General features: G+C 31.1%; 1 protein-coding gene across 9 annotated transcripts in view; it reads left to right on the forward strand.

The window, feature by feature from the left end:
- Positions 1 to 23,509, forward strand: part of LOC124498515 (uncharacterized) — a 64,080-nt gene that overhangs the window by 16,402 nt on the left and 24,169 nt on the right. For 8 of the 9 annotated variants that reach the window (XM_075729051.1, XM_075729057.1, XM_075729047.1 and 5 more), the window contains exon 3: positions 14,716 to 14,907. The exons of the other annotated variant lie outside the window; for it this stretch is intronic. The gene's annotated coding sequence lies outside the window, so the exon portion shown is untranslated. The remainder of the gene's footprint in view (positions 1 to 14,715; positions 14,908 to 23,509) is intronic. 9 annotated transcript variants of the gene reach the window in all.

Here is a 23,509-nt window from a genome sequence, read left to right on the forward strand (position 1 = left end):
GAAACAATGGGATAAATTCAATGGGAAAAAAATGGATTATCAACCCAACTTTAACTAAGCAAAACAAAATGGAAAAACAAACATGATTGAGTTGCCATTTAAACACATTGATGATAGATAGGGTGACTCATCTTCCATGTGTTATCGTACTAGGTAAATTCACCAATGAATGACATCTGATGTGAGTTTGCAGAATGTTTCATGTTCTCTTGAAAATTTTTCATTTGGAGAAAAAAATCCATCATCTTATTATCGGCAACATAAAATATGGTGCTTGAAAGTTTGAGACCCAAATTTTTTTTTTGAAATTTCTCTCATTTTTTCTGACTTGCTAATCCTATTATTATTTCAATGACGGAAATGAGTTTGATTATAGTGCCAAGAAAAAGATCCAAGGGCTAATGTCTTGGGAGAATGAGAATGAATGAGGAATGACAAAACAAAAAACAGTATAAACTGTAAAAGTCTTAGTAAAAAAATCTTTCTTTCAAAAGATAAACACTCGAACATCAATTATGCACGTGATTTGAGTTGATGTTTATTTATTATTTGTCTATATTCAATTCCATTCGTCAATAACCAATAATCAATAATCAATATGAGTGAATAAAGAAAACAAGTTTTCCATTTTCACTCAGCTTGATTTGACTTGTCTTATCAATCGACGAACATTCATTTTCGTTTTCTCTCCAACACTCGCACACACTAGAATATAAATGGGTTGATTGATTGAATCATTCATTTTTCTTCCACATTGGCATGAAATTAAAAGAAAAAAATCAACCGGATCGTGCAAGTGCCAAACGAACAAATAAACTATTAGAACTAATAGAACGACAGTGGCCATGTTTTTTCCAGTTTTTGCCATTTATCATCGTATGTTTTCTCGAATTCTCATCATCATTAAAATTCGAACTACAAAGAAATGTTTGTTTGTTTGATCTTAATTACTTTTAGCATTATTTTATTCATCGATTCAATTCATTTTGTTCCATTTGTTGTCGTTATCGTTTAGCGGCCAATTCGGCCAATTCGATCATTTGATCTTTTCATATAAAACAAACAGACGGTTAATAATGGACCTCGAGTGGAAGAATAGAAAAGAAAAACGATTGTAAATCATTTTTTCTTCATTCGTGATTAATGTTCATTTTGTTTTCATATTCGAACAGCTAACAGTTATAGAATGACGCTGTTGTGATTCTAGGAAAGCACAATTTACCCCATATAATCGCTAACCATTTGTTTTTTTCTTCATTTTCATTTTAAATTTACCAAAATTATGCTGTCCATATCATCATGATGAATAAACAACGTTGTCCTCGTTCAATTATTTTTCTTTGCATTTCGTTGTGGCTAATTACTTATGAATTGAATATAATGTGGATTCTAAAAGATTTTTCGACACGACTTTCTTGATTATGATGAACAGTGAATGCCAAGTACAGCAGAAAAGCAACCACCGGTGCGATTACTGAGGTATCAGCCAAATGGCAATCTCTTTTTTGGGTTAATTAATTAATTATTTGTTGCATCATATCTCCATTCCTTCCCATTCAAACCCAAGCTCGCTGATTAATATCATTTATATCGGTGTTTTTTGTTTATTTTTGAACGTATCAAAAATATTAGATTAAATCGTGAAAATTCCTTTAAATTCATTTTTGATTTACATTTGATTTTAAACGAATTATTCTCACAACCCTAAATTATGTTCTGTTTAACATTACACAATTTATTCAACATTCTTTTGTCTTGTATAAAGAAAACAGAATCTGAAAACAAAACCAAAAAACAAATAAAAAATTCAAAAAATTTCCACTTCTCATGTGATACCCTTATTCGTTTTTTTTCATTCTAAATCTCTCAAAAATCAGGTCAACTGTATAGCAGCAAAGTATGTAGTACCAACGACAAAAAAACATTGATTGTATGCGAATAACAACATTATTCTATAGAGGATTTTTTTTGTTCCTACTTGGGGATCATAGTCAGTGGGCAGCGAAAAACCTCTTGGAAATTTCTTTAAAAAAGAATTCAAGAATCGTGAAAAAATAACTTGATTATCGTGCACACAAAGTGTACACACACCGATGATTATGATGATAATGATGCGAATCAATTGGTGAATGAAAATTGACGAAAACCTACTCTAGTCTAGTTGTTAGCTAGCTGTTTTTTTTCATTCGCATGGGGTTGTTTCATTATTATTATTCTTGATCTTGTCGTCATCATCATCATCAGGGTTTCCGCATTGTACCGTTAAATAGTTGAATTAATTTTCAAGCACATGCAACATTATACATCCATAGAGAGAAAAAACACATACAAATCCACAGAAGATAGGATAGCATATAATAATAATTCAAGCATACTAATTCAAAATAATAGGAATCACACACCACACCTTCCCCCTTGGTACATACATTCAGTTCCCCTTACCAGAGAGAGAGAGAGAGAGAGAGAGAGAGAGAGAGAGAGAGAGAGAGAGAGAGAGAGAGAGAGAGAGAGAGAGAGAGAGAGAGAGAGAAAAAAAAACTAACGACTTTCTCTCTCTTTCTTTGTAGATTCTGGAACACAAACACAAACATCAACATCGACACACAGACGCACATTATATATTGGAAGCTCAAACAAACACTGAATAAAATTAAGTTACCCGTATGGTGATGGTGATGGTGGCTTGAATTCTATGTCATATGTGTGTATTCCATACGTTTGTTGTTGTTGTTTGATGTTGCTTTTTATGTTGCATGCTCGTTAATTCGTATTAATGTTAGCGGAATAATAACAACAACCAGTATACCCAATATATAAACCTTTATAATATAATATAATATCATCATCATCATCATCATCATCAGCAACAACAACAACAAAAATCAACAATACACAACCACACATCCACCCAGACAGACATGTGCTAGGATATTTGTGTTATTATTATCATTATATTTAGCAATGTTGTTGTTGTTGTTGTTCGATATGACTCTTTCTTCGTCATTCCTGGAAGAATCTTATTGCAATAAACTAATTCAAATGTTCATCATTCATGAACAACTAGAGAAAGGAACAAAAAAGTATATTCTCTTGTTGTTGTTGTTGTTGAAAGAAAAAGAATAAAAAATGAAATTAGGCAATGCAAAAGTGAACCACAATGTTTGATTCATTCATTGTTGGTTTTATTGCATTGATTGACTTTATCGATACTCACAATAAAGGGTTGCCTGATAGTGAGTGTTTAGTTATTTGTCCGATCGATGATCGCATCGACTGGTATCATGACATCATTTGATTGTTTCCAGTTGATTTTGTATAAATTTGTAGATTAAAAATCGATTATTTTGCTGTGAATATAAATTTTATCTGTTTCTAATCTTTGAATGAATGTTTCATGAATACGATCGATTTGTTTCAACAATGAGTGAATGAAAAAGAAAAAATAAAAAATTTGGATCGATCGATATTCAGGACAGGCAAACTGTGCAACGTCATTATCTGTAACTTTTGTGTGATGGCTGCCAAAAGCGTGTCAATTTCGCTCGGCATTTTTGAAATTGAAAAATAACTGAATTTTAGAATTTCGAATTTGCTTTCACTACAATTTCTTCATGGAAAAATCATATTCTTCATTTCAACGCCATATGGAATTCAATGAAGGGCAGAAAAAATAAAAAATGCCCGTTCATCTTAACGGTTATCGTGAGACAAGTGGCGGAGAAAATTTTCTTTCAAATCTGAAACACACCATGATAGTGATGATGTTATAGTGAATGTTTGTGAGTTGGTTACGGATGCTCGGTTCTAATGCATGTGTATGTTTCAAGATAAATTACCCAGAATCATTTTGTGACCATTAAATAGTTGTTTGTTTTCATTTGTTCTGTGCGCAAAAGGAGCAGCAAAAAGAAAAGAAAAAGAAAACATTCAGATTCAAACACTGAATGTTTCCGCTCACAAACAATAACATCCAATGATGACCACTAATGTTGTATGTTGAATCTCGACTTGAATTAATAATTGAATCCAAACAAACAAACAAACAAACAAACAAACAAACAAACGAACAAACCAAATGAAAAACCATATTGGGCACCATTATATAAATGGGCACTGGCTGGTTCAATTTGCAATAAACATAATAAACATTTGCATCAAATGAAATAAAATGGCCATTTTAATAAATTGAAATGAAATTATATTAATATTAATATTAATACATCCACCACCATCATTTTGTTTAAATTATTTCATATTTCATATTTCAATTTCAATTTTCTTTCAAATGATTATTGTTATTTAAATTGCAGGCCGGAATTGGACAGTAATAATAATGATAAATAGTTGAATGTTTCCATGATGGCCATGTCCATGTATTTATGATGAGAACTGAATCTTCTATGTTTGTTTCAAATTGTTTACACTTTAGATATACACTATAGATACAAAAATAGAACTAGATTGGTGAAGAAGATGAATCAAACGAACAAATCAGAATTGAGCACGTATTTTCAATTAGTCAATAATGATGAACAAACACAAATACTGAGCGAAGAGACTCGAGACTCGGTTTCATTCGGTCAAAGTAATTTTGATACAAAAATTCAATATACACAAATATTCACTCAAACATTCGGCAATCGTTTTCAAATGCGTTTGTTGCATACAGAATAGCAATGCTATGAAAAGGAAAACAAAGTATCTAAATCTTTGTTTCTATTAAACCATCATGTGGACATTCGATTGTTTGTATAAGAATTGGCAATTCTTACCAAACTTACCAAAAACGAGTCTACTTTATTTGGTTTCTTTTTCACTTTCAGTTCAAGTCATTTCATCTATCTATTATCTATTAGTACTGATAAAACGTGTGGCCCTTCTGGCCCTTTCTTCAATCTCTCAATCAATATTGATCACTTGACATAGTGGTAGTATGACAGAAAATAAAATGAAAATAGTTATGGAAAATTCTTATAAAATGAATTCGAAAGATGCGTGATGCCTTTTTTATTCATTTCGTATCATTGACGAGAATAAAATTGTCAATGTCAAATATTTACATACCATGCATGAGAAGAGAGCTAAAGAGAGCTACGACGTTATACACCAATCTCATCTTCATCATCATTCGAATGATTACGATGATAATGATGATGAGCATGATACATGCCTTTGTGTGCGTGTATGTGTGTTTCAAGTGGATGGAAGAAAATATTCCACTTGAAACTATAGGCAAATTTGGTCAAGTGATGCAGATTTCTTTCGTAAAAAAAACAATTGATGTGTCAATAAGGGATTCTATGTAAACTGATTGTATCAGTGTTTTGTTTTTTTTCATTTTTGCTTACATTATTAGATTATTGCTGAATTCAGCAAGATATTCGAGGATCCATCATCATCATGATGGAGGTTAATTGATGCAAATTATGTAATAGACAATGCCTTGTCGTATATTGTTATTATTAAACTATAATTGCTCAAAGGCATCATCCATCTTTCTTGATATAATAGTTACAGAATAAATTTGATTATAATCATTGATTAGGGTGATGACACACATGCACATACATAATGAATCCATGAATATAAATCGGATATGATCATGTTGAAAAGGTTACTACCCTGTTCATCATCTCTTATCATCATCATTATCATTTTCAATTCCAACAAATTCACAGTGATGCAAAAATTAGTTTTGTTCACCATTATCAATTGTGATGATAATAATATGGCAAAGTATAAGAATTGTATAAGAAGGTCCACGATGGATGATGCACACAAAAAAATTCTCTTTTCCTTTCTCATTGTTTCAGTGACTTTGAACATCTTATTATCTTTCATAATATTTTAGCCGTTCACATCTCTATTCACTGAACATACATTTTCAATTTTATATTTTCGATATATGGGGTTTTGCCGCATCGTTCCAGTTTACTCTTATTCAGTTTTTTCCATTCATTCATTCTTTGCTCATGCAAAATTATGCATACATTATTGCGTTCAATGCAAGAATTACAATTTTCTTTTTCTTTGGTTCAGAATAGTTTCGAATCTAACGTCTGAATGTGAAACCATTAATTTTAATTGAATCATGGCCACCATACGCATATTTTTCGATTTTAGAGTTTTCATTTCAGTGAAGGAAAAGAAATATTTTTCACTTTTTCTCTTGCTCAAAAAAGAGATGAATTTTTGATTCCATTTGGCGTGGTGGTACCCATAGATACATGCATTTTTCATTCATGTTCGAGCAATCCATGATCTTACCAATGATGATGAGGATGATTCGAATGAAAAAAATTCTTTTCATGCTGTCGTCATCATCGTCTTTTTCTTTGTTGTTGTCGTTGTCGTTGCCGTTGCTGTTGTTTGATGGAATCATACCAAGTCAAAGCGAAAGATAAAATTTTCGTTTGCCTTTTTTTCTGGTTACATCCATCGATAGGGCCTAACCATAGAGTTGAACAAGAAAAAATTAAATTATACTTTGCAAGAAAAAAACGAAAAATAAAAAATAAAAAATAAAATTTAAATTTCTAATGAATATTTAATGGTTGTCGATTCGATGGATGCAAATATGTTTGGTCCTCTCATCCTTCTTCGTTCATTCATTCATTCATTCATTCATTGATTTTTTTCTCGCTTTGTTGAATATTTTATACATACAACAATTTTATTTTTATTATTGAAACAATATTCATGCACATGCGTGCAACAAGAGTTTATCTTTATCATTGGGTGATGATGATGATGAATTCTGATCAAGACAAGAATGAGTCATAATCATGATTAAGGTCTAACGATAAGAAATGATCGAAGGGCAGGCAACAATCAATGTTTCGCAAGGTTGTTTGTATGAAACGAAAAATGAAAAAAAATTTGACAAATAAAAAATGGCATCTCTATGTACTACACCTCGTTGAAAAATCTTTAAAGTTTTCCCTTGTGCATGATAACAAAAACATATTCTTCATTCATTGAGCAATATATAGCTAGCTGAAAACTTTTTGCACAACACACACAGAGGCAAAAATGGTGGCTTGAAAAAAAAAATCAAAAATGTAAATTAAATGGAAATTTTTTTTTCTTTTCACTTGTGTATAGCTTCACATCCGATATGATAATGACGAGACTCACTAGTATATCTACTATAGTAATAATTATTATACATAATACATAATACATATACATATACGTGTGCATTGCACTGATGGTAACCTAGAAGATGTAATTTTTTCTCTTTTGGTAGGCGTATTGGCCACTGATGAATTGTAGCTTTGTGGCTAAAACTTTTTCTGTTTCATCGATAATCATAGTGTTATTTGGTTATGAATATAATGACGTATGTGTGTATGAATCTTTTTGATTCTTTCTTATAGAGTACTATTATGACGATAGGGTTCCACTTCTAAATAAAATCGATGGATTAAAATGATTGATCAATCGGTCAATCAAGTTTAATAGTTGAAACTTTTTTTTGTATAGCCACTGATCAAGCATTAGAACTGAATCTTGTTGAAAATATGGCCATTATATCACTGTTGTCGATATTGACCGGTATAAGAGTCTCAATCAAATTCAAAATGTGGTTCTAATAGTAACCATTGATTTTGACAGCAAAAAAGGATTATTATTTCCAACCATCAACGATGCTGTTGCCGATTTGATCGAATGATGGATCATCAGTTCATATTGTTTATGATGTGTGGATTTTTTTCACTACATGATTTAATTGATAGAAATGATCTGATTATCATGGATGATGGATTTAGAATTGTAATTTTTTTTTATTCAAATCAGGTTGTGTAATAATCTCAGATTGCTGCCATAACATTACAATTACTCTGACTCACTCTTTGGTTATAAGCTCTAAGAGACAATAATTACAAATAATTTCCATTCAACCATTTATTCATTCAACACCATAAATAATGGATCTGAATGAATGAAACAATAACAACGAAATAAGCAAGAATAATATAAAAAACATTTTTTCATTCCGGATGTGAGAAAGGTGAGCAAGAAGAAAATGAATAAAAACGATTCTTATTCTACCTGATAATGAATTAGAAAATTAACTATTTATATGCGCATACTTACTCCTCACCTTACTACTCGACTATTCGAATATGGTGTTTTTTTTCATTCAACCTGGATTATATCATTACTAATTTTGTTGATGAATCCCATCTGGATAATTAACATTATTAGTTCCATGGAAAAATAAAATATCATGGCTGAATGAATGAATCGCTGTCATCATCATTACGATTGACGATATTAGTGGATGAATGAATGAATGAAAATCGACAACGAATATAAAATTTATTCAACATGCCAACCAAATGATATACGGCCACACAAACATACGTACATACACACGAAATGTTGTCTTGCTCACATCTCCTTGTAACAAGTACTATTTAGAATGTAGAGCAATGAAAAAAACAATCCAATGAACTGAATATTTGGTAATAGTAACAACAACAACAACAAGAACGAGCATCGAGAGAGAGAGAGAGAGAGAGAGAGAGAGAATAAAAATATGGTGAAAACCGAAACGAAACGAAATGAACGAGTGGTGAATGAGTTGAACATCATCACATAATAAAAATGTTGTCAAAAATGTCAAATTACCCAACATGTCTTTGTCGGTCGGGTTTTTTTCGTGTGGATCGTGTTTCTTTCTTTACTCTCTATAAGTCCTTTGATTCTCACTGTCTCTTCTATCGTATGGACTTGATGGGTTCCAACAACGATGAGAAATTGTCTCTCTCTTTTTTTCTTGTTTGATGCTGATGATGATGTTTTATTTGGCTGGAATCATCGTTGTTTATGTGTGTGTATATTTCGTCATCATTCGTGTGATTCGTGTGTGTGGTTTGATGTTGTCAGGTTTTGGTTCCGTTCCGTTTTTTTTCTTCACTGTCTCTTTTTCGCCTCCCTGTATTACCATTGACATTGGTTTGTCCATGACATAGTGTAACGCTGTGCAATGGAAATGTCCTGAAAATTTTCTCTGGACATACCGAGATAATTTTTGTTCACAGTCGCATATATCGGTATTTGCTATACTGTATGGCACTATAGGTACTCAGGAGTCATCATCATCAATTTATTCCATCATAGTCAGTTAGCTTTTTATGTTTTTTCCTATTCTTCTCTTATGGATGGCTATGGAGGAATTTTTTTTCGCCTAGCTCGTTCGTTTCGGTTAGTTAGTTGATGACCAAAAAATATAGTTTGGTGGTTGGCTTTGCTTCTTGTTACGGATGATGATTATGGTGCACCGGAAAAAATACATGCTTATTTCATATATCTGTGAGTGTGTGTGTGCGTGTGTGAAAATAATTGGCGCATTTGTTTTTGTTTTGAGGATAAATTCCATAGACAATAAGAGATTCTTTAACGTTTGAAACTTTATTTCAAATAGATCTGAAACAAACAAAGAAAAAGAAATGAACAAAAAAAATACTGGAATCATGAAGCGTGACAAACACTGCCTGCAAACACAACCTAGAAGAATTGAAAGAATAAGAAGAAAAAAATAATAAAATGAAAATTCACTTGGCAAATGACGGAATGTTATCACGCAATACGAATTCACCTATAGACATACTGTTTAGATGACGATGAACATCATCATTTTGCATACGAAATAGAGAGAAAATGTTGTGATGCTGGTAAATGAAATGTGGGTATGATGGATCCGTTACTAACTCTCTCTCTCTCTCTCTCTCATGGTGTTTTATTAATATCGATAAATTCCATTGAGATTTCGATTTTATTTCCATTGTTTTCTTCTCCAACAACAATTCGATTTATAGAAAGAATGAATGAATGAAGTGAAAAGAAATTTCGAATCATTCATCATCATCAAATGATGATGATAATGATAATAATGAACGACTGTTAATGAATAAACTAGAAAAAAAGAATCAATTGTAGAAACAAAAATTTCTTTCTTTTCTGATCATCTTCCCTACATTCGATTGAAATGTTTGATTTCGACTTTTTCCACAGAGTTACAATTTTTTCAATCTTTCATGATTTCAAGAATTTATCGAGTGAAATTTCCCCATTTCATTCAATGATGATGAATATCAATAGAATGAAGAGGCCACTTGAATCTATCCTGATATTCAATTGATGATGATGCCTTTGAACTAATCAATTATTGTGCTATATATACCAATAATCAGATCAACCATCATTGACTCGATAAATAATGAATAATTAGCGCTACCAAATTGTCATTTGTCGGATTAGTTTTATTTTATTTCAAAATGGCATGGCATTTATTATTGTTATCCTAATACCAAAAATAATGAAGCCAATTATGAATGTACGAAAAACACTAAAAAAGGCAGAATTATGAGGAAAATAGATTCTCAATTCTGTTATCGTATGAATTTTTCTTTCCATTTTTTCAATATTGCCCAAACACAATTCCCACTCCCTTTACCAATCAATCGATATTTCAATCATCAACCGATACTTGTGTACAAGATTTGCATACACACTCACACACACTCAAAGGAAATTGATATATAACGATCAAACATGATCGACAATGACGAAATCGCGTGTCAAAGATTGTTTTGTGCCTCCTTTTTCTTTTTTCGTCCACAAAATCGAGAGAAATGAAAATAAAAATAAAAACAAAAGCAACAAAATCATCTACATCGATTTTCGGCGATCGACGACAATCGATTTGATTTGGAAGACAGAAGAAGAAAAACAAGACTCAAAAACGAATGCCACCTCAACCCACTCAACCGTTCATTTTGAATGATTTCACTTTTTATCTCATTCAACATAGTCTAGTCATTGTTCAAGACATGCAAAACAACCACTCTCTCTCTCTCTCTCTCTCTCTCTCTCTCTCTCTCGATAAAAATGAACTTTGACATGGTGCATTAAACGTTCGATTGGAATGCACGAACTGGAAAGTGAAACACAACAAAATCATTATCATCATCATGATCATATCGATTTTTCTCCATCATGGCTTTTCAACTCAATTTAATTTAAATTTTAGATTTACACTTTGAATTCTTTTCATTCAACGACAGTGTGAGAACTGGGGGCGAACATGAAAGAGAATTTAAAGCAATGAACAAAATCATCGTTCAATTCAATGGAGAAAATTGAAAAAAATTCATAATTCATGCCATACATAAAAGAAATTCTCAGTGTTTGATGTGTTATGAACGAAATGTAAACCTGTCGGCTTTTTCTTGTTCCCGGCATTCAATATTAATTATTGATCCCACATCGCGTAACATCGTAAATCTGGTTCGACATTGAATATCAAAGTTTGTTTCGGTGGATTTATCACGTCGATCTTACCTTTGTTTTCTTGGTTCTACCCAAAAAAAATACCAAAACAGAAAATATCAATGTTGATTTTGATTGATTGATTTTCGTTTTTGGCTGATAGAGAATGAAAATAATGATAACCATGACTGAAATGAAAATAAATAAATAACTAAACAACAACAAATAGATTGGCCAAATAAACAAATATTTATAAAAATAATATACCAGACTGAGAGTGAACATAACCAAATGCACACGAACATGATGGCGAAAATTAATGATATCCCATTGTATACAATGACAGAATTGAGTTTTTAAAAAATGATTTTCGTTTCGTTCAAGCTTCAAGCAAACGAAATTGCAACACGATTCATAGTGTTGGATAATAAACAAAAAATAATGAATCCATCATCATCATCATCATTCTTTGGAAATATCGAAAAACATGGCCATGTTTAGTCCAATATTTTAACCCTGTGTATATATATTGGGAGAGAAAATGTGTCAATTTATTTTTCCTATTTCATTTCTTCTCTTTTACTTTTATTTTTATATTCGCATTCATTATTGATTCTTGATTGTGTTTGTGTGCATGTGAGTCACTCAAGAATTTTTTACTCATAAAAAAAAGTATTGCTTCGTTTGATCGAAAGTGGTCCGGAATGAAAAGAGTCAAGTCGACATTTGTATTGAAAATGGTAATGGAAATATATGTGAATGAGATTTTTTCAATGAGCATGTAAATGTAAATAAACAAGACAGCCACAAAAAGAAAAACTATTACCATTATTATTCCCATTATTATTAATGATGATTATGAATCGATTATTTTGTTCCTTTTTCCAGTCCTATTTCGTTTCATTCATGAAAAACTATTAGTTGCCTGTGGGTGAAATAAATAAAGAAATAATAGCTTCCAAAATTTTGAACCAAAATAAATGAGCCATCATCATTTTGCCTCGGGCTCTGAGTTTTCGCACGTGTTGTGTGCGTGTGCATGATTCTCTCATTAGTTGTGTGAAACATTTTTTTTTTGTCCAATTCATAGTCACTACTTATCATCATTATTATTATCATATATCTGAATGCCATAGTAAAATGATGATTATGAACGAAAAGTGGTCAGAACTATTACCGTACTGTTGGGACGAAAGTGAATCGAATTTTTTACTCAATTTCATATTTGGTATTCACGAAACCAACATAAACATTTTTTCGGTGGTTAATGCTTTGTTTGGTTGCTATTGGAAAAAGCCTCTCCACGGATGTGATCACAGAGATAGAACAGAAGAACTGAAATCTTCATATGAATAATGAATTAGATTATTATGACCATGATGATGATGATGATGATTGTAATCATATTGATGGGCCAATGAAATTCACAAGAAATTCTTCTGTCCATTTCTCAATGAAATGAACCCTTACCAATGGAATGCAATTAGTTGATGATGATGATGATGGCTGTATACTTTATTTTGAACGTTATGACAACCATCATTGGACAGTCAGCCATAATGGAAACAAATATTATGGACCTATGGGCAATACCATATACTGATATTATCGCAACAACAAAATTGTCGAGATTAAATGATGATGAGATGAGATGAGATGTTATAGAACATATAGAAAATTTAGTTTACCATTTCATTTACCATATCATTTATTCATCACATCGTCATCGAATAGGTTCACTTATTTGTCATCCAATTTCATCATTGTCTTCATTTTTTCTTTTCTGAAGCAATGATTTCATAGAATAAAATCATCCGACTCATTTTATTCAGTTGAAAAACTAAAATGAATAGTGACAATGAAATAAAAACATTAACAGCAATAGTCATCGGGTAAATGATCAAATGAATGTAACATTTTCTTTACTTGCTTTTCTTATGTTGTGTTCAGGCATCCTGAAAATAGGCCTCAAGCTAAAAGATTCTTTCAATTTTCTTGTAATTTTCCTATTCATGTTGTTGTGCACTGAATAAATGGATGTATGAATAGATGGACCAACTTAATAATCGTCGTCATTGGGAGCAAAATAGCTTGTTTTCATTCGTTCATTTCCTTAGGTATTGAATGAACATATTTTTTCCAATGATAACGACATGATGATAGTGACTTTTTCATTCTCACAATACAACAACAACAAAGGGAAATGCTAAGATTTCATTTTCCATTTTTACTATTTTTTTGATCGATTCGAATTCGAATTTCGTTTCTGATGATGACCGTATGGTGAATGCTATGAAGAATTTGTCGTAACATGGTCATCAATTGTCAAACTTGATTTGTTTCAACTATAAACTCCAGGCAACAGATGTCACGCGAATAGAAGAATCCATATGTTGACTCTGAACACTCACAAAGGACGTGCACCAGTTTCAAACATCACATATATTAGATGATTAATTGGTTGTTCCGACAACATCAAGACAGAGTGAGAGAGAGAAAATATCAAATCGATCACCAAAAACAACACACAACTTACAAAAAAAAAAAATTTGTTTTACATGCTACCAAAACCAGAAAAAAATTCTAGAGAAAATGTTGCAAAATTTTCTTTTCGATTTTCTGCATCCGTAAACACTTTTTTTCACTATCAAGTTCGTCAATCAAATAATTCAAGGTTCTATATTTTACCGACAAAACTTTTTTTTTTATTTATTTGTTGTTGTCTCTACTTGCATTCTGATCAATCAACTCTACCGTTATTAATGATACCGGGATCAAGTGAAAAAGAGAAAGAGAAAGAGAAAGATGAACACAAATTTTTCTTATTTATTTCATTTTTTGTTTGGACATGAGAAAAAACGAAATTCTCAACTTTTTTGATATTCATTCAGTTCATTCGTTCATTGGTTCATTCCTAGGAATAGATTGCTAGGTCTTTTAATGATGAAAACTTCTTTCTTTCTATTCGTTTGTTGTTTGTTGTTTGGAGTCTTGCCCCATTAAAATGATGACATTTTCACTAGATGATATTACACTTTATCATCATCATAAAATTCTGAGAATTTTTTACTCACGAAATAAGAAAAATGTAGGAATATCAGTCAATGACTGAAAGAGAGGCCGACAATTTTCATTTCCATTTTCCTTTTTTTCACACTTTTCTAGTTTTTATTTTTGTCGGTTTCTGGATCTTATCATCAGTTTAGAAAATGAATTGAATGCTGATATTTTTTTCATCACCATTGTTGTTGTTGTTGTTTTTTTGCTGGATGTCATGTGATCCATAATTCATAATTCATAATGATGATGATGATAACTGACAAAATGAAAAATTTCTGTAAATTGAAAAAAACAAACAAACAAGTCATTAATGACAATTTTTTGTTACAAATTTTATTCACTTGGATAATTGAAAATTTTTTCTTTTGCTTTCAGGATGTATTCATAATTTGTTTTGCAAACAATTGGCCAAATAAAAAATGTTGCATGCAACGTAAGCATCAGACACAACAACAACGAAAAAGAAAATCGAACCAAATGAATGAATCAAAAACACATCAGATAATCTAGAAGAAATCAACTTTTTATTTCGAAAAAAAACAACAAAATCGACACAACTAACTTGAGGTAAGTGATGCAATTTTTTGCCATCCACTTCCGTATATGTGTGTGTGTGTGCGTTTCCGGTATTTGTGTGTTTGTTGACAAGGCTGGATTCTCATTTTTTCTCTTTTCAACTTGTCTATTGTAACGAATGAAACGCTGAATGCATGGTCCAATGAATGTGTGTGTGTGTGTGTGATAATCGTTTGGTCACTAATTAATTTGCTTTGTTTCTATTTTTTGTTTGGTAACACTTGGTGTTTCGGGTGAATGTATTGGCAAGTTCTCGGATTCAACTGAATAATCCATTTTTGATTTGTCAAAAAAAATTTCATCCATGCACTAGTGATGATGATCGATATTCGGCTCCATGACGTTGATGATGATGATGAAATCCGGAAGCAAAGATGGTGGCTGTCATCAGCATAAATCTGTTATCTCCATCGTTGTTTTGATATTCGGTCATTAAATGGAAATTTTCGCATCAATGCATATCAGCCATAGATGAAATTCATAGTCCACTATTTCTATTTTTGTTCAATTAATTTTTCTATTTAAAACGACAACTGCCATGTTGATGGTGATGAAAAAGGCTATAATTTTCTTCAAATTAGACGTTTATGATCGACAATTTTTTTCTTAATGTTCGGTGTCTATCTAAAAGAATCTCAAGAAATGCAGTTGTCACTCCCCTCTCTCTTTGAAGAATTGAGATTTTTCTGTCTGAAAGTGCCATCTTGATTCATTTTCCTATCAACAAAATGAATGTCTGTCTGATTTGTTTGAGAACCAGTAATTTGTTTCAAATTATAATTTATTAGTAATAGTAATCGAAAAGGTTATTTTCATCTCATCTGATTTTTTTCATTTCATTCTAATAATGCATAACATTCATGGCTGAAAAGAATGAGAGAAAATGATCCTTCAAGAAATGTAGATGATAACACACATACACATGCACAGCATTAATATAATTAGATTTAACTCTTCATTATCTCATTAATTATCATTGTATCGGTTGCCGTTTTTCAATTTTTTTTTATACTTTTCACTTGTGTAGGTGTGTGTGTGTTGGATTATTTCAACCATTCACACAACATGTTCATGTTGAATTAGTTTTTCTTTCTTGACAATGAATTAATGAAAAGTTCCGGAACAACAAAAACAACGTCAAAAATTCTGGACCAATAAACAACGAATAAATGAATGAATGAATGAATGAATATTTTTGCCTGTTATCTTTTCTGTTGAATGATTTTAATTTTAATGGCAAAATTTTCTTTGTTTTTCATGTTTGATTTCAAATCATGAAATTCTCTGATTCTATAATAGTTTGATAACAATCAGTAAATTATTCACCCAGATGAAAAAAATCTACAATAATAATAATCCGATGGATGATTTAATAAATTTTTTTCGTTTTTCAGTTTTTGTTACCGGGTATTACCGTTCAGCTTTTTGTTTTTTGTTTTGTCAAGATTTTCTTATCACATATTTGTTGATAAAAATGAAAAACAAGAACAAAAAAAATACAGGAGGCATAATATGAAAGTTAATTCGGTTGATGATTAAGACCTAATCTATAATAATAATGCTGATGGTGATAATGATTCCATTATGATAATTAGAAAATACTAGTACAGATTCATTTCAGTTTTTCGTGTGAAATTTCACAATTTTTTTGTGTGTGTGTGTCATTTGTTTTTATGGTCATGGTCATGTGTCCAATTCGTTACGAAAAAGAAACTTTGAAACAACCACATACAACTTTGACTAGTCCGATTTACTTTTTTCCAATCTAATGAACCAGAAACGATAAAGGAGGCAACTATGTTTTAGAACACTCACACACAGGAAAGAAAAAGAGAAAATTCTTTTTCAGTGAATCAAATTAATAAAAGCCAAACATCTTTTTTGTTTCCATGGAAATTCAATTTCAATTTGGTTTTTTCTTTGTGATCGTTCTCTATTTTCATTCTATAAGTCTGTCACCGATTCACTTGATTCGGATAAAAAAGAGAAAAATCTGATGGACAAAAAGGATTTAGCAATGTCCATCGTGATCATCACGACCAAAAAAAAAACACAAATCCAATGAAAATGAATTGAAATTTTATGATAGCCGCTAGTGTTTATTTTTTCCTATTCTCATAACATTTATTCATCATTGTGCAACTAGATAGTTTCGTTTTATTATTATTATCACTATAAAGCTACCATATTCAATTCTGTTTGTTTGATATTTGATGTTTGATGTTTGATGTTTGATGTTTGATGTTCCATACATTTAAATTGCCAAAACCATATACATCATATGGCACAATCAGTTTTTATTACATTTTTATATTTCCATTTTGGGAACCATTATTATTGTTGTGTGATAAATTCAGGGTTTTTCCATCATAATTCGTCATATAAAATATGGATCAATATATTCATTTGATATTCGAAACAAACCAAACGAGATCATTGAAATTCATTTTTTCCGAGAGAAGCGTTTAAAACGATATCATTCTCACAGATGAGCACAATGGAAAGTAATCGAAGACGTTTCAAAATCGAATGAAAAGATTCTATTTAAATAAATTTCGCAACACACAAACAGCAAATCAAAAACTATGAAACGTGGTTGTTGAACTCAAGCCAAATGTTTTTACATAGAATAAGATCATTTATATACCACTTTGACTCATCAACAAAACGATATCACGTGACTGTATTTGTTTATTTATTTTTCCCATTGGTATTCGATTAGAAAATCAACTTTTCCTCAATATTCCTCAACAATGATTCATCGAATTGAATTTTTTTTTGTGTCATTTCCTTTGTTTCATTTTCATCCATAAATTATCCTAAATGTGAATTTTTTTTATTTTGTGTAAAATATCATCGTTGCTAATTTTGATTGTTGGTTTGAGAAAAAATTTAAAAAAAATGCGCTACAAAGTTTTCATTCTTTTCTTTCGAAACACATTCCTAAGAATTTCCTCGAGTTTTCTTTAACTTTTGAATATCATGGTCTTGAAAACAAAAAGAAACAACAATCATAATAATGTTTGTAGATAGGGAATGTGAATACTTTTTTGTGGCACATTTTTTTGTTAATAAAAATTAATGAGTTATTAACATTCCAAGGAGTTATGCAATGGAAAGACAAATATTTCACTTGTCAACGACAACGACACCAGTAATAATAATAATAAACGATTATTAACTTTAATTTTCAGATTTCCATCATCATCATCATTCATGTGAATCACTTGAATCGGAGATGAATGTGTGTGTGATCAATACAGAGAGAAAAGTTTCGCCTTTCGAGTAAGCACACCTCTAGCTTTCTTTTCGAGAGAGATAAAGATGTTCAAGATCGATCGATTTTGATGATTTCAATGAAGACCGAATAGCAGAAAAAAGTGTGAGAGAGAGAGAAAGCAATCAACCAATTGATATCATCCTATCAAATATCATCATCATATTTATTTATATGGAACAAATTGGAATGGTTCTCACTCTCACTCATATTTACAAAAAAAAGTCCAAAGAATCGAGAAACAAAAATGTTTTATTTATTAATATGAAGTTGTATAACTTCTTTTCAGCTTCATCATCATCATCATCATCATCGAAGATGAATTGAATGAAAAAAAAAGAAAAAAAAACGACAGCCATTGATCAACATTTGATCAGTCTACAAAAATAAAAATAAAAATAAAAATTAAGTCGATAAAGTTTGGTTTGACGTTTGACGATCGAGAGCGAGAGAGAAGCGGGAAACTTTTTTTCGGTTCATTTTCCAGAATCTAGTGATCACATCACATCATTCGGAAAAAACGAATAAAGAGTTGAACAAAATGAATTATTGAAATAATAAAAAACGATACCGATTTTTTCGCCATCTATTCCTTTTTCTTTCTTTCGGTTTCACTTTCCATTTTCGTTTTTTTCTGACTTTAACTTTTCAAGTTTGAAAACCAAACATTAAACGGAATAGAGCGAAACGATACAGGAAAGCTGATCGATTACTTTGATGCTCGATTCTGAATGTGTGTGTGTGAAGAAATCGAACCAATTTGGATCAATTTCAAATGTCTTGTGTATGTGTTATTGTCCAAATTCAATTCGTTCGACTATAGCCACATGAAAACTTTCCAAATACAAATGATGGAAACATTTAAAAGAATGATTGAAGGAAATGAGAAAATTTTTCATTTTATTTCTATACGAATGATCGAATTTTGGTGATGATGATGATGATGATGATGTCATTATTGTTATATGTGTGTGTGTGTGGATACTTTTCCGATACAATTGTCTTTCTTGTTCATCAAATAAAATTCAATGATGATGAAAAAACTAACAAATTCCCATTCCAACAACAATACGATAGTTTCCGAGGAAAAAAATAATGTTGCATGACGTTTCAATTTTAATTGGTGTTGTCCATGGCTATTTTGACCAACCATCATCATCACCATCATCAACAACAATACGAGATAAGTCAATCGACTTTTGTGTGGGTGTGTGAGGGGATTCGATGAAAATTTCACATTTCTTTTTATCCATTGTGTTTTTTCATCCCTCCAACATTCGATATACTTTTAACCGAACCATGAAAGAATAAAAAATCTTCTCGGACAACATTCAACTAATGATTTATTATGTTTCGTTAAATGTTTGTTGAGGGTAGAACGAAGCGGAATCGAACCGATTCCGGACACTGTGAACTGGCTTTCCATCATATAACTAACATTTCAATTTCATTTTCTTTTCTATATTCAACAATCATTTATCCGAATGAGAAAAATTAATTTATCATCAATATTTGATCTGTCAGACAGTCACAAAAGAAACGTTTGATTTAATTGGAAAAAACTGTTTCAACCAATAAAAAGATCATTGAATCAAAATTTCAATCATTGAACAATGTCCATATTTGTTGACCAGAATCTGAGTGAAAGATGTAGAAGATGTCTGAAATCATTCGATGGAGATGAAATTTTAAAACAATGATTCAACAATCGTCAATCAATAATTGCAGTCTTTTTCTAAATTCTCATATTACTCATCTCCATTATCATTATTTCCTGAATATGAGTTTCTTTCAAGAAAATAGGAAAAAATCCCACAACAATAATAATAGAAATAGAAATATTTTTACATGTGAAAAGTATTCGACCATCAAGATAATAGAAGTCTATGCAACATTCAAATTCCACATTCTTTAGTTTTCTCATTATTATTTCATAATAATAACAAAAATGAGAGTTACATGGATGGAAAAAAAACTTTTTTTTCATTTGTTCCGAAAACTATTCATGAAAGAAACATTTAGTGAGTGTTTGAAAACAACAGCAAGAGAAAGAGAAATAAAACTCTGAAAAATTATTGCTGCCGCATCTTTTTTTCTTCTTTTCTCATTGCTATGTTTTTCCGTTTATACATGGATGCTTCTTGGTTTTTTTCTTCTTTCTCATTGCTTTCGGTACAGATTCCTGAATCCGTGAATAATGGCCATCACCACTATAAACTTGCGTGTGTGTATGGTAAATCCACACTCACATTGTTCCAAGATAGTTTCAGTGAATAGACAATGAACATGAAGATTTTCTCTTTTGACGACAACCAAAGAATAGCACCATTCATAATCCGTTTTATTTATGACCGTTTTTTTCGTTTATTTTATACCACTTTTTATAGTGTATATTCCACCATTGTGAACAAGCGAAACGAGGAAAAAATAAAAAAAAGAAAAGAAATGAATGATTTCAATGATGCAATGTGATTATTGTTTGTTGAATTTTTTTCTTTACCAACCAACCAACTAACCGCCCAACCACCCACTATGAATACATCACATTCTGTTGCAATGTGTGTGTGTGTGTGTCTGTTTAGAAAAATTGCTCCAAGTAAAAAATAGAAAAGAAACCAAGCATCTTACAACAAGTATATGCTCCTTGTTTTTGAATTGAAAATAATGATTTCTTGATTGTGGATGTTTGGGTTGAAATCAATTCAATTCTCGATTCTCGATCATATTTATAAAGTATTTTGAGCGTTGTTTTCAGTTGAGTATTTAAATCTTGTTAGCAAATGATATTGGTATCTCATCTTTTAGTGAAAATTCTTTTCTTTTCTTTTCTGGGATTTTTTCTATAATGCGATCAATGTTCAGTTGAATGATCGTAAGCAGTTGAAGCCTAGTCTAGCCGCTTTGCTTTGAATAATATCCAAATAGGAAAAGAGAAAAAAAGTTGTTCATTCAACTGTAGAATGTTTTTTCCATGTACGTCACCATATCACATCTTACATGTCCATCTGTATACGCTCAGTTGACCATCGTCAATCGATTTCAATTTACTTCATTTAAGGTTCTCTCATTCATTCATTGCTTGTTTGATTTTTTCCCATTTTGACAAGATGAAGGCAATGATGATGATGAAGGAAAAATAAAATTTCCAGTTTTTTTTCCATCTTCCGAATTGAAAAGCGAAATTCGACAATTCGATTCAATGATTCAAATGTTTGAAGAATGGCAGTAAAAAAAAAGAGTAGGGAGGAAAATCCATTTCTTCTGGTTCAGATATTCCTGGAAGGGGCAAGAGGCTTTCTTTTGAAAATGTTCCAAAAATACCAGCGACGACGACGACGACGACGACGATACAAACCGAAAAAGCCATAAAAGTAAATTAAGCCTAATTATTATCATCATCAACATCCAAAATGATGATGGTTTTGTCATTCGATAATGTTAGTATTGACATAAGATTATTCTTTCTTTCCTCCTTTGATCCGTTCTTTGTTTGATGGTTTTCTTTTCTTTCTATACATCGTCTCTCTTAATGTATCCAAATGTTATTCAATAAAAAATGCAACTCTCACAACTAGAGCGATATAACGAATTTAGTGAACCGAAAAGTCAATGGTTATATTTATTCAGTTATTCAGTTACAGCAACATACTTGACAACAGAATAACACAAAACACACACTGATATCATGGCGTTTGACTTAAGTTGACTGATTAGACTGACCAGCAAAAAAAAAAAAAACGAAAAAAGAATAACTAAATCAACGAACCAAACTTGATGAGAAAGGCGGAAAAATGGTAATAATGATCATCATTATCATTATGAACAAGGAAACTTTGAAAAATTTGTGCAAGAAAAACAAACAAACATGGTTGTCATCATCATCAGCATAAGATTTTTTTGAATACGTTTGTCACAAACAGATATGGATCCAATATTTCATATATAATCTCAGCAGCAACAACAACGACAAAGAATCTTAAGATTTCGACTAGTTGATGTGAATGAATGATCAACAGAATTCTATATGTTTGTTTGTATCATCCTATGTGTTTGAAAGGACGAAAATGAAAAATTCTGTGAAACAAATTCTTTCAAAATGTATCACATTTCTTTTTACATAATAGACACCACCATTACTTGTTTCTGGTATCTATTTTTCATTTCAATTCATTATCAACAATGGTCGTGTATGTGAATTCTATTTTTTTTATTTTTCATGTCATCAAACAAGGGGAGAACATTTTTGTTTCCATTCAACATCATTTGTGAAATTATTTATCATTTTTTTTTTTTTTTGAAAAATTGTAAAAGGATGTCCGATCTATTATTATTATTGGTTATTGTGCAAACAATACGTCAAAACAAACATTATGGCTCATCTTATATATACTTTTTCCTGTTTGATGATGATTTTGTCTTTTTCTATGTGTGTGTTTGGGTGCATATGCTATCCATGTCAGATGCAGTGTCCAGTTTTGATTTCATACAACAACAACAACAACAGCAACAAGGCAAGGCAAAGCAATAAGAAAAAAACAGAAAGAAGGCTGAATTTTTTCTTTACAGGTCGAATATTTATTCTCTGATGTGTGTCGAAGTGTGTGTATGAAATATGACAAACACATGATATGTGAATTCATTCAAAATGTCTCACACTTTTTTGCTTTTTATTTTACTCATCTTTTTTGATCAATTGGAAATAATGTTCGACAAAGGATAAAATATCTCATTTGTCTGTCTTTCCTTATTATTATCACTCAGTCTTGGCTGCAGGTTACGTCTGACGCCCTAAAAGTCGATCGTTATGACAAAATTCTATACAAAAAAATCCATAATGACTCAGTTCGAAAGTTCTGGGGTCTTAGACAAAATTTGCAAGAAAAAAGATTAAATTTTTTTCTCGTTAAACTGGCTGCAATTCATTGGAAAATGTTGGAGAATGTATATTTGTGAAACGAAATTCAAAACCCCAAAACAATAACGAATAAAGAATTATGATTATTATTGCCATTTTGGATGTAACCGAAAAAATTTTTTTTATCCACACCATAAAGTTACAATGATTGAATGAATGAATACATATTGATGAAAAATGGGAGGATAAAATAGTTTTCGTTCATGTTTTTGCTTCTCTTACGGGCAATGTGAAAAACTTTTGCCATTATTATGCTTCAAGATGCTGATGATATCAATGCTAATGACATATTGCTTTGCCTTGTTGGCTGTGGATAACAACATGAAAAGAACAAAAGGCTAGATTCTACAACTTGAGTGGTGGACGGACTTGAACAAAGTTTTTGAATAAAAATGATACAC

Source organism: Dermatophagoides farinae, chromosome 3, assembly GCF_024713945.1.
Source record: "Dermatophagoides farinae isolate YC_2012a chromosome 3, ASM2471394v1, whole genome shotgun sequence".
In the NCBI taxonomy this organism is placed as follows: domain Eukaryota; kingdom Metazoa; phylum Arthropoda; class Arachnida; order Sarcoptiformes; family Pyroglyphidae; genus Dermatophagoides; species Dermatophagoides farinae.